At 39.8% G+C, this 13036-nt stretch overlaps 1 protein-coding gene across 1 annotated transcript in view; it reads left to right on the forward strand.

Annotated features, from left to right (window-relative positions):
* The window catches only part of KCNJ16 (potassium inwardly rectifying channel subfamily J member 16), an 87533-nt gene that overhangs the window by 23097 nt on the left and 51400 nt on the right, over window positions 1–13036 (forward strand). The gene's annotated exons all lie outside the window — the stretch shown is intronic.

Here is a 13036-nt window from a genome sequence, read left to right on the forward strand (position 1 = left end):
GAAGTTGGGTTACCCAAGTCATTAAGTGTTGTTATCTGATGAGTGAAAAATGGATTACTTTTCAATATGCATTTGGGGAGCCCTGTGTTTTGTTTCATTGGATTCTATTTTGTGAAAATTAGCTCAAGCGGAAGAAGACCAGTCTTGCATATTCTGTCCTGCTAGTACAATATATGCCTTTTTGCTCTGTGGGCAGGCGAAGAAAAGTGGATGGGCACAGCCATCGGAAATGCAGTGTTAAAAGACCTATTTCCCACTCTCAAGAGCGAGCAGCCATCTCACCTGCTCAAGAACATTCTGTTCCTATAAGCAATGGGAGTGTTATTTCATTAGCTTCTTAGCTTTTCAATGAGAGCAGACACACACAGCATACACATCCATGCAAGCACAGAGACCTCCCTGCTACCACCCTGCACTCCGGAGATGTCCCAGTTGGCATAAAAAGGGGGAAATAAGGAGGGTAGGGGGTATATGGGGGCCTCATATATTTTTTAATGTAATATTAAAAAATAAAGACAAAAAAATAAAAATTAAAAATATTTTAAAAAGTTAAAAAAGGGGGAAATAGATTAATTAAAACCCCATTCCAAATTCATTATTAAGAATAGAATGATTTCCAACATTGAACCTATAAAAATACTTCCTGTATAAAGAATTGTATATCTTTAATGTGAGCGAAATTTACTGTAAAAATCCTTTAATAGATGAAGTATTAAACACGTACTACATTTACTTATTTAGGATAATATTAGATAAAATCTTTGAAGGTACTATTTTATCTATCATGATTTTAGGCAATAGTGTAGGTTGACTTTATTGCATATCCAATTCATTTTATTATTAATTTTTAAAGAAGAAGGAAAAATGATTGTGGGTTGGAATTGGGATGAGATAATACACAGCCTATTCCATATAATGCTCATCCACCTTGACTACAAGTAAACACTCTATCATCAAGATATTTTGTTTACGTAATACTAAAAATTCAGATGTTTGTTAACATGTAAGTTAAATATAAAAAGATTTAATTACATTAACTTCTCACCCTGCTATTTCAACATTGTATAAAGATGCTGGTAGCAATGATTTTAATGTTTTATTGCGAATTAAAGTTACATGTATCAAATCTTTTATCATTCCAACAATTTGTAGCATATATCTACAACACTAGGGTGGTTATATGTTGGTATGTATGTGTATGTATGAGAGAGGGGGCATCTGTGTATTATGAACTTAGTCTCTTTGTGAGAGGGATAGATCAGGATAAGAGAAGTCATCAATGCAAAATAAACTTTCTTAAATAATAGCATGCAGAAGTTTGTCTACACTATTCTGTCAAATTTTTATTCAAATTTTGACCCTTCTGTATAAATCAAAGCAAATAGTTGATGCATAAAATATGTGCAATAAGTTGCCTCTTAAACTGGATTGTGGCTTATCAGTTATTCAAACTAATAGGCATTAAATATAGACAGACAATTTGGTGAGGGTAAAAAAAAATCAAGTTGTATTTTATTTCCCTTCATACAGCACTATAAAAATCCACAACTAAATGCAAGATTTCAAAACCTATGAAATCTCATGATAACCCCTTTCATTTCAGCCTTAATTTGATCTATTATCTTATACAGTGCATTATAAGCAACTTGTCAGGTGACAATGGGAAATAAGAGATGTTCAAAAATGTATAGGAAAAGTCTTTCATGGAACATTATTTTGAAGACTAAGAATTGCTTGGAACATTCATTGCAATAGCAAATGAATTCCAAGACTATACAACTTGCATTACTATAATTTTTAATCTGCATATTTATATCACATGAATCCAACCGACCACATATGTTAAAAGTTCAAATCACTAGACTGATTTTGTAAAAAACTGAATTGACCAGTTCTTTGGCCTTGATATAGATTCACATATTCTTCTGTAAATTAGTTCATTGAGTCATTCATTCATTCAACATGTATTTATTTAGTACCTATTATGGGCCCAGCACAGTGCTAGACATTGAGTATGTATTGCAAAACAAAACAGACATAATCCCTGTCTTTATTTATGTAGATTGGTTTCATTATAATATGGACAGGTGAATGAACAGAATTTTATACCCAGAAGAGGTTAAAAAAAAACACAACATTTAACTCTTTTACTTTTGTTCATTAGAAAACTAAGATCCAAAGAAATGAAGCATCTTGACAAGGGTCAAACCCTGGTTAGCTCTAAATGCAGTAACAGAATCCCCATTTTCTTTCTTTCTAGGGTTGTTGCCCACAGACTATGTTGCCTCTACTCTAATTTTTGTCACTGTAGATTATTTTTCTCAGTAAGTGCTGAAGAATCTTCAGAATAATTTCTCTCACCTACTCACGTATAGAAATTTCAGGATTATCTTTGACTACTTCTTTCTCTCAATTGCTTACTTTTATCAGCTGCTAAATAATGTAAGCATGTTTTATTGCATTTGCTTCTAATTCTCCCTCTACATGCTAATATTCAACACTTATCACCAACTTATTCCTACTAATATTCTTATTATTATTTTTATCCCCTCCACGACTTCCCCATGACTGTCTTTTCCCACTTAAATCTCTGCTACATATCGACCAGATTTACCTTTTTAGCCTTTGCTTTCAGTGATTTCCCATTGCCTCCCAAATCAAGTACAACATTCTCATTAAATAATGATTATTCCAGGATCTGGTCCCAATCATTCTTTTCAGTCATTGATTCTGTTACAGGTGTCCAAACCACAGTCATCCCACAACATTATTGTTTCCCCAATATTTTTCTGCTTCTGATTTTGTCCATGCTTTTCTTTAGGTTCAGAATAACTTCACAACCTTTACTATCTCTTGAAAATTTATGAAATCACCTCTTGCATGAAGCTTTTGCTGATCTCCCCCAATGGATAGGATTATCCCTACTTCAATCCCATAGCAAGTGGTTTGTGCTTCTTTTAAGTATTCCTAGTACTCCACAATTCAGTAGTTTTGTTTTTATGGTTGTTTATATACTTGCTGTATTGCCTTACTAGACTAGTAATTCCTTGAAGGTAGGCAGGGGATTCTGTCTATTCATTTTTGTTTCTTTGCAGTGCTTATACATCCACTGGACTATAACCAATGCTCATTAAATATGTGTTGAACTGAAATCTGAGAAAAATAAATATCTGTACTAAAATTTTATTCTAAAAGATACAGATCCTTTCCTATCTCCTTTCCTTCCACCCTACCCCCTTCCTCCTCCCTCCCTCCCTCCACCTTTTCTTGCCTTCCTATCTCTTCCAGATAAATGCAGACTTCTCACTGTACCTGTTTTACTCTGTAACAGGTATGAGATTCAGTCAAAACAGTCAAGGAGTTGTAATTAGTGGTGGTTATTTTTTGCTATGCGAGTGACCCAAAGGTCCTAGGGCTGCTTGATTCTAAGTATAACTTGAGTTCACTTAAACAAGTGAATAAGTAAAATAGGTAGGGGTTGACTTTATTATAGGAATAAAACGTGTCATGTGAAGTACAAGGAAAGAAATGCAATCTGGGCTGGAACAGACATGAGAGGAGGAGATTATAAATGTATTCATTTGGACTCAGTTCCACTAGCTTTTAGAGCTCAGACAGGGACCCTACGAAGCTGTTGGGACTGAAGGGGTGGTGGGACTCCCTAAGAAGTGGGACTCATTCTGGGTTGGGCGAACACTGTGAAAACATATTAAATAATCATATAAAATATTATACGAGGAACATAATCTACTTAATTTCTTGATTCAGCTGCCTTCTGTTGAGCTTTAAAATTGTCACACACACACACAGAGACTCAGTCTAAGCTTCAGATTTTCAACTATAATTTAGTTGTATGTAGCTATTTCATTAGCTAATATTACTTAGGATTAGAGATGCCAAATATGATCTGTAGTTGTCATATTTTTTAATGATTTTGCTTTCATTTGGGGAATGTTCAAACTTAGTTTGCGCCTCCTTGTTGATACTTAGCCAAGAAAATGATCTGCTAGACCGGGGAAAGATTTGCTTGGCTGCTAAGGCAAAAAACAAGTAGTTAAGAGTTCTGGTTCAGGAGCCAAACTGTCCGGGTTCATATCCTTAGGCAATCACTCATGAGACAAGGCACCTTGGGCAGGTAACAAGACTTGCATATGCCTCAGTTTCCACATTGGTAAAGTGAAAAAAAGAAATGATATAACACATGCAAGGTGTCTAGGACTGTTCCTGCTACTAGTATACATTTAGTAAATGTTTTTTGTTCCTTTATTTCTGTTTTATTTATTATTGCGAAAGTAAAAAAAAAATATGCAATTGGAGAATTTCAGAAAAAGTTGTCTTCAGTTTTAGAGCAAAGTTATTTATAAAAAAATTTTTTTGGCATGTTACTTTAAACATCATCTTAGATAAGTTGTTTTCTTTGAAATGACACCATCTTACATAAATATGTTTCATTCATATTTTGTATAAACAACTAGCTCTAGGAAACTGTAATTTCATCATGTTTATTTAAATCATTCATTGAAATATTGTACATCATCTTCTGAAAATCCTGAACTGGATTGCACCTTGAGGAAATGAATTCAAGTTGCCCCTTTTTTCCTTTTCTCCTCTGCCTCTTTATCATATATATTCTAGAGGACTTGGAACATAATCAAATACAGAGCTCTCTTTAGTATTTAAACAAGGAAGGAAGGAAGGGAGGAAAGAAGGGAAGGAAAGACGGAGGGAGGGAAATAGGGAGGGAGAAGATAGTTTAGCAGAGATGCTTACTTTAGGAGTGAAAGTAGTAGATCTCCCTACAATATTAGGTATTTTGATTTGTGGTTTGACGGACTAGCTGTGTGAAATTTATCTTTACCGAAGAAAAAAGCCAGTTTGTATAAGCATTGCAGTTATATTCCCTCTGGAGATTCAAAAGTTCTCAAGTTCTCCCTCATCCAAATACAAACATAAGCACAGTCAGCTTCCTCATGGATGCAGAAGTTAGAGCCCACTCCACTCTGGTAGACAAAACAAGATATAGACTCACTGGAAACGTCTATATTTTGGAAAGTACCTGATGTGGGAAAAAATTAAAAGAGACATAGGAATGGAAAATTCTTTTGCTCTCTTCCTGTTCTCCTTCCTGCTAAGGTGGGATTAGTTACCAGCTGTCAAAATAAATATCACTTTTGACAGCTGAGACGGCTCGGGGCCGCGCTGGGCTCCGCAGTGCGGAGGGGCCGGTGGGGCGCAGAGGGGCGCCCCCAGCACAGTGCGCCACTCCAAGCTAGCAAACCCGCGCCCGTGGGAGCTGTGCCGAGAGGGAGTTCTGGGCCTTCCCAGCTCCTGAACTCAAGACTGAGATCCCAGATATGCCCAGAGACAACTTGAAGCGCTTGGTGACTGAGGAGCCTTAAGGTGTCCACCAGGAGATTCCCAAACCTGCTCAGAGCCTGATAATTTTCCTGCTATTGAGCATCCTCGTATTCTCCCCGCTCCCCCCAACCCGCCTCAGTTCCTGTTGCTAGGATACCAGGGCTGGGACTGAGAGCCGGTATGAGATGCACTGTGCTGAAGGCTCTAAATGTCACTCTTTACAGCAACTTGCTCTGCCAGCTAGAGCCAAGACCAGGGGTGGACAGACAGATGGAGGAGCCCTGATGACAATTCCTACCTGTACTCTCTCTTCCTCATGTTCCTACTTGCTGCCACTGTGGACAGCCTCATCCTGGAATACACCTGCTCCCGCAAAGGGAACGAGTGCAGTGACCCCTACCACAGGACATCAAGAAATGTGTGTCAGCGATCTGATGCCAGGGGCCATATCAGATCTCAGTGTCCCCACCTGTGAGGTCATGAAGAAACAGTGCTAAGGGGGTTGGCTGGGAGAGCCGGGCCTTGTGGATAAGGAGGTTTTCCAGGCAAAGACCCTGGGAGCCCCATGAACAGACATACAGAAGGAGGAAAGGATAATGACCCATGACTGCCCCCGCTCCTGGAGTATTGGGAGAGGGGATGGGAGGAAGGCGAGGAGGAGGGAAGAGTAACAGAGGGAAAGAGAGCAGGACCACGCACTGGGGACATCTTTTCTTCTACCTTGCTTTCAAAGACACTGAGATGCAGCAGTGATTATCCTCCTTCACAGATAAAAAAGCTGAGGAATATTACTTATTTGTTCACATTTTGTATTTTTCAACACACCTAACATCTGCGATTTTTATGTCCCTGTGAGGTAAGCAGGGCAAGTGCCATGAGTGGTGGCATAATTGGAACCCAGGCCTTCCATCGTCATGCCCAGTGCTTTTCAAACCATGGTGCCACACAGGAGAGGGCCCAGCTTTGTGGGGCCTGTTGATTGTACAATTCTGGGGCCATCTTTAAGAAAATGAATTTTAAAATGTCTTACTTTTGTAAACAGTGCAAAAAGATATCCCATGTTACTATGTTGCTAGGGCCCCTCCCAGGGCCTTAAGAAGCGCAGGCAATGCATATTAAGGCTCGTTAGCTCCTTGGCTCATCTTCTTCTCCCTTCATGTCATAATGCCCTTCCCAGCCCGGGCCCCGTCTCCAATTATGGAGACATCACTACGTCCCAGGCTGCAATTCCATGTTGATTTTTTGACAGAGAGAAATTTTCCTGATACCAAGTTGAAATCTGCTGTGAAGTTTTCTCCATTGCTCCTAGATTATTATGTTAAAGAGGTGATGTGGGCTATGGGTGGGAGGCTCTTTGTCTCCTCGTAAATAACCTAAGCTGTCTGTGTCCTGACTCGTGGGTGTGGGACAGTGAGAGGCTGCAGTCCTGCCCTTGGTGACCATGGCAACGACTCCAGTCCCAGGAAACAGTTTAGCAGTGCAAACTCTATAAACTTTAAATATTCAGGGAAAATGCAAACCACATGTGCTAAAAGCTTATCTAGAATGTATAAAGTCCATGCTAAAAGCTTACCTAGGATGTAAAAGATACATGCTAATTCAAACCTATTGAAAACTGAAACAAAAAAAACCATCTGGCCCTTCCTTTCTGTATAAAAGGAACTCAAAATTCTTATTCCGGGCTTGGGTTTGAAACAGGAAACTCTGGAGTCTGGCTGGTGGTCAATAAATCATTTTTCCTTCTCACAATCATTCCTGAGTCCTGGCCTTTCTATACCCAAGTAATTAAACCTCTCTCAACTTTTACAACATCGGCAGAAGCAGGTGTGGCAGGCACATGGCTCAGTGGGAAAGAACCAGCCCTGGTCCTACCGCTTATGTGGACTGGATGCTTTCATTGAAATAGTTAGACTCGAAAGTTTTTATGGGTACCCCAAGTTCTGACATTCTAGGCTTTACATTCATGAGGTTGAGTCATATGAAATTGCAGTTTGGGGAGGTCAAAAATAGCTGAATATTAATCAGTAGTTTCATATGGGTCCATCTACTACATGCAACGTTGTTTTTATACTTTACAAGCCATTTACATGAATCTGCAAACTAGAACCTCCCACTGTCATCTCTCAGTTTGAGAGACCACCAGGGAGTCTCCAGAAAGCCCTATTGAAATGTCCATATTTGCGTATAGGAGAAACTGAAAGTGTGTGTGTATATATATATATACTTTTTTTATCCCCCCCCCTTGTGATTTTTTGCATGCTTTGTGCTCTCTGCGCCCATTGCTATGTGTTCTTCTGTGTTTTGGGTTGCCTCCCTTTTTTTGTTGTTGTTGCATCACCTTGCTGAGTCAGCTCTGCTCTGCGATGCCTGCAGCCCGCAGTGTGTGGGCCAGCTTGCCTTCACAAGGAGGCCCCAGGACCTCCCATACGGTAGACGGGAGCCCAACTGATGGAGCCACAGCCACTTCTCTGAAAGTATATTTTAAGAGCAGTTATCTCTGAGAAGTAGAATTATGAGTGATTTTTTTTTCTTTCAACTTTATAAATTTGTGTGATATTTTATTTTTTAACCATAGTACGTTACTTATATAATAAGGGGGAGGGGAGCTACTTCACTTTGAAAAAATAAAAATAAATGCCTAGTTGTTTCCTGAATGGAGAATCACAGAATACAAAAGCCCCAGAAGCAGTTAAGTTGACTCCCTACAAATCGGGGCCAAGCTGCCTGTGTGTTCACACATCCTTCCTCAGCTCCACTTGAGGACGTGTGGGAAGACAACATATACAGGAGTCTTTCGGCAGAGGAGGCTCTAGAGAGCATCCAGCCCACTCCCCACATAAAATGTCAGCTGTAACCAAGTGGCAGAGTGAATGGTCAGGGCATGAATGATATGAGCGTTTTGAGAAATGAGATTGAGCAAATCTAGAGGAAGGTAGAACTTGAACCCGGCTTTGAAAAATAGGACAGATGGACGTGGGCAGAGTGAATGAAGAAGACAAAGGCAAGGAAGGGAAGCTTGGGAGGCAGAAGTACAGGGAGAATACCTTCCTGGAGAGAACAGCTTGGAAGGAAAGGTGGCGGTGGGAAGCCAGAGCAGACGATGGCTGCTTTCCTGTCCCCGTCCGGTCTGTGAAGGCGGCTCCCCTTCATGCTCCTCGCCCTCACTAGGCCTAATTATAAAATAATACAACTTTTTTTGCTTGCAAGTTAAAAAAAAAAAATCTATATGTATATCTATGTATATATCAATTTAATTCTTATGTTGGGGGGAAGGAAAGCATTAAGGGGAAAAAATGTCTTAGAAGGAAGCGAGGCACAAATACCTTCCTTTCTTGTAGTTCCTTCCTGAAGTTTGAAAAAATGAAAGAGGGACATTAAGAGGGAAAGAAAGAATTATACCTTCATATGAAAAGAGCAGAACTGAGGAAACTCTGAATGTAAATTAATCTTCCTCAAATATTTCTTAATGAGATAGTTAATGGAGTCATAAAGTCAGGGAATCGGGGCTTGAAATAATTCTAGATGATTATCTTAAATCTTGCCTCAGACAAAAGGCAAAATTTTGAAAAAGAAAAAAATAGAGCCTTAAAGTGGAGGGCATCTTTTGAAATCAAATGCCACTTTGGATGCAATCCCCATTCCCATGGGAGGCCTGCTTCCTGGAGGAAGGTCAGGACTTTCAAATTTGCAAGCACTTGTTGCAAAGAATAGGATTTACTTAATGTGTGGGCACGCCCTTCAAATGTTGCATCACATCTGTGGCCTGCTTGACCATTTATAAAGCACTCTCAAGGCCCTCTTTCATTTAATCCCCACAACAATGTGTAAATCATACCAGTAAATCTGACTGTGATTTGGGAAGTGCTAGAGAGCTAATACACATTCCCCAAAATATCTGCTTGACTTGCTTCTCCTGGATGTTGGGAATTCCATGGTTAGAAATGCATTCCTTTGCATTGAGACAAGAGCTCTTTGGCAAATGTTAAAAAATGAGCTTCAAAATTGTAAAGACAAATCTCAATTTCATCTTTGAGAACTAGGGGGGAAAAACTGGAATTAAATTTACCAAAGGAAATTGAAGCTTGTGATTAATATTTATTACCTTTGTTGCCCTCTTTTTCATATTATCCACAGTGAACATATATTACTTTAACATCAGAGAGAAATTTTTATAAAGGTATCCTTCCCAATTTTTTCCTCTATGCGAAAGGTAAGGCAGCTTTTAATCTGTTAACATGATTCAATTTATCAGGGGTCTTTTTTGGATGTAGTCATTTGAAAATAACCTTCCAGTGGAAATGTGACACTCTGAAGCAAAACTTTGAAAGCTAGGAGAATGAAGAGAGAAGACAAGCCAGGCACAGCAGAGTAATTGTAATGTTTGGTGAGTTACCTGGAAGCAAGAAATCCCTGGGCTTCAGGGGAGGTAGGGATGGATGAGGTATGATAGGGCAGTTCATTAAGATAGTGAACTGAAGAAAAGGGGCAAGGAGAGTTTAAAAAATATATATTTTGGCCCACAAAATGGTAATGCTTGTTTAATTAAGAAAACCATTTGCTCCTTGGCACCTACCGTGTGCCAGCCTTTCTACTAGACACATTGATGGATTAAAAGATGGATTAGAGGCAGCGGACTTGGCCCAGTGGTTAGGGCATCCATCTATCACATGGGAGGTCCACGGTTCAAACCCCGGGCCTCCTTGACCTGTGTGGAGCTGGCCCATGCGCAGCGCTAATGCGCGCAAGGAGTGCCCCGCCACGCAGGGGTATCCCCGGCGTAAGGGAGCCCCACGCGCAAGGAGTGTGCCCGTAAGGAGAGCCGCCCAGCGCGAAAGAAAGTGCAGAAAGAAATGGCACCGCCCACATGGAGAGCTGACACAGCAAGATGACGCAACAAAAAGAAAACACAGATTCCTGTGTCGCTGGCAACAGAAGCAGACAAAGAAGAAGACTGCAGCACATAGACACAGATAACAGACAACTGGGGTGGGGGGGGGAAGGGGAGAGAAATGAATAAATAAATAAATCTTAAAAAAAAAGATGGATTAGATTCAATCAGTCTCTACAGAAGTATTTAAAATTTGGTGAAGGAAATAAGACATGCAACAAAAAACTATAATACATAGATTGAAAGGGATAGTGCCTTAAGAAAGTTCTGTTCCTTTTTAAAAAAATTGTTATAAAGGTACACTATGAATTGATGCCAATGAGAGGAGTTAGTATAAGGAAACTTAAAGGAGACAGAGTTTTAAATTACAGAAATGCTGTCAACTTGGAGTTAACGTGTTTGTGCAAAGTCATTAATTAGGAAAGACAAACATTGAATTTTGAAATTAGTGAGTTGTGTGGTTTAGTTAGATCAAGAGTTGGCAAACTTTTTCTAGAAAGGGCCAGATATGAAATAATTTAGGCTCTGTGGGCCACACAGTCTCTGTTGTGACTACTCAGCTCTGCTGTTAGTGTTAAAGCTGCCATAGACTACACGTAAATGAATGAGTGTGGCTATGTTCCCATAAACTTTTTTATAGACTCTGAAATTTCAATTTCATGTAATTTTGCACGTCACAAAATATTCTTCTTCTTTCGGTTTATTGTTTTTTTATCCCCAGTCATTAAAATTGTAAAATCCAGTCTTAGCTTGTGGGCTGTACAAAAACAGGAGAAGGGCCAGTATGCCAACCGCTGTGCTAGTGTGCTAATAGCTCCGTTCTGTAGAGTTAGTAGCCCTTTTGTAGAGTTGAACCTCCTCCTAGGCCATTACCAAAGTCACTGAACAGCAATAAAGTACAGATTACTGAAAAAGTGGGGAAGTAGATGTACCTCAACTGGCTGGGCATCCACCTACCACATGGGAGGTCCTGGGTTTGGTTCCTGGTACCTCCGAAAGGTGAGCAAGACAGCAAGCTGATGCAACAAAGAGACACAGAAAGGAAACACAAGGAAAGACCCAACAAGCCGGGAGTGGAGGTGACTCAAGTGGTTGGGTGCCTCCTGGGTTCAGTTCCCCGTGCCTCCTAAAAAAAAAAAGATGAGCAATGAACGCAAACAACAAGAGGGGGGGATAAATAAATTAATTAATATTAAAAAGTGAATTATTTATAACAAAGCTTTTACATTGTATGAATGAATTCTTTCTTTATCTTGTAATTTGATAAATCTTAAAAACAAACATACCGCTTCAATTTGCCTCAGTTTCTCTCTCCGTTACAGGGAGAATTACAGTTCACAAAATCCTGAACTTTAATTCTTCAATAAAGCTAATTTTCTGTTAAGGTAGATTTAAGAGGCATAGCCATACAACAGAAAAGCTAATACAGATATCATTTTTATTTGGCTTTAGAAAGTGTTTTTCTGCTTACATGTGAGTATGGGTGTGTCTGAGGTTCTGGGAATTTACTTCAAACAAAGGAATGAAGCCACGCTATGATGATCTGATTCAGCTGGAATTGGGGCGCCATCCAATTTCCCCATCGTGCCTCTGTCCTGCTCTTCCCTGTGGCCTTTTTCGTGCTGGGTTTAGATGCCAAGGCACTCACCCAAACCAAGCTACCTCTCCTGACACTGTCCTTGGAGAGCAGAGGGAATTATGCATCTCCTTGTGCGTTTTTGTTCGTTTTTGTTTTTTAAGTCCTTTGAGATGGAATGTTAATAGAGGGAGTTCAGCTTTCAAACAAGTCAGCAATTAATCAGATCAAGTGATAATCCTCACTAAACAACCAAGCCAGATTCAGGATGGATAAACCGCAAGGGAAGTTGCCTTCATTATTATAGAAATGTAGAAATTTCTCTAGTTTTCACATTTCTTTGCAGAAAAAGCAACCTCAGAATCCACTGCTTTCCTGACATTTACAGGTGACTTCAAAAGCAGGGCCCTTGGAGGGTTCAGACTTTTCTAGAGGTACTGTGTAACATTTTACAAGCCATCTGCTCTTAGCGGAACATCAAAACCTTAATGACAGTTAACAGGTTTTAAACTAATTTGTCTACCTGAGGTAGGTATTTCATTATTATTGTTGTTGTTATTATTATTATTACTTCTATTTTACAGAAGAGGAAACTGAAATGTAGAAAAGTGAATGAGCTCCAAAGATCACACAACTAGTAATTTACAACACCAGCATTGAAATCCAATCTTGCTTCCTTACCCATTTGTGCTTTTAAAGTTGGACCCAAAACCCACACAACTCCTGAAGCAAGCATGGTCAGCATCTAGATACAATGGCCACTTAAATTTGGAGTGTTAACCAACCTGGATGTGGTCCTCTATGCTTTGTGGCTACCAAAGCTGTTTAGATAGAGAAACACGAGTCCCTTGCCAGAGCCACACTCCTATTGAGCTCTCCTGGATACAGTTCCCCTGAAGAGCTGGGGATTGTTATTTCTCTAGATCCATGTGGCTGCCTTTCATATTTTCTAGACTTTTCTCTGGACTCTAGCATTTTAAAGCCCCTCTTTACTTATTCTGTTTTCAGACTTCTGATGGTTCACACAGCCAGCGTGACTACATTGTGTTAACCCCTTAGGGCCTATTGCTGGGGCAGACTGTGCATTTGGGATCTGGGCCAAAGCCCATGTCTTATTTTCCATCTCCCTGGTGAGCTCTCATGCCTGGGGGCCTCTCTAGCTCCAGTCTCTGTTTTCCATTTATCAGGGCTATTCAACTGTAGATGCCAGTTCT

Source organism: Dasypus novemcinctus, chromosome 21 (assembly GCF_030445035.2).
Source record: "Dasypus novemcinctus isolate mDasNov1 chromosome 21, mDasNov1.1.hap2, whole genome shotgun sequence".
Classification (NCBI taxonomy): domain Eukaryota; kingdom Metazoa; phylum Chordata; class Mammalia; order Cingulata; family Dasypodidae; genus Dasypus; species Dasypus novemcinctus.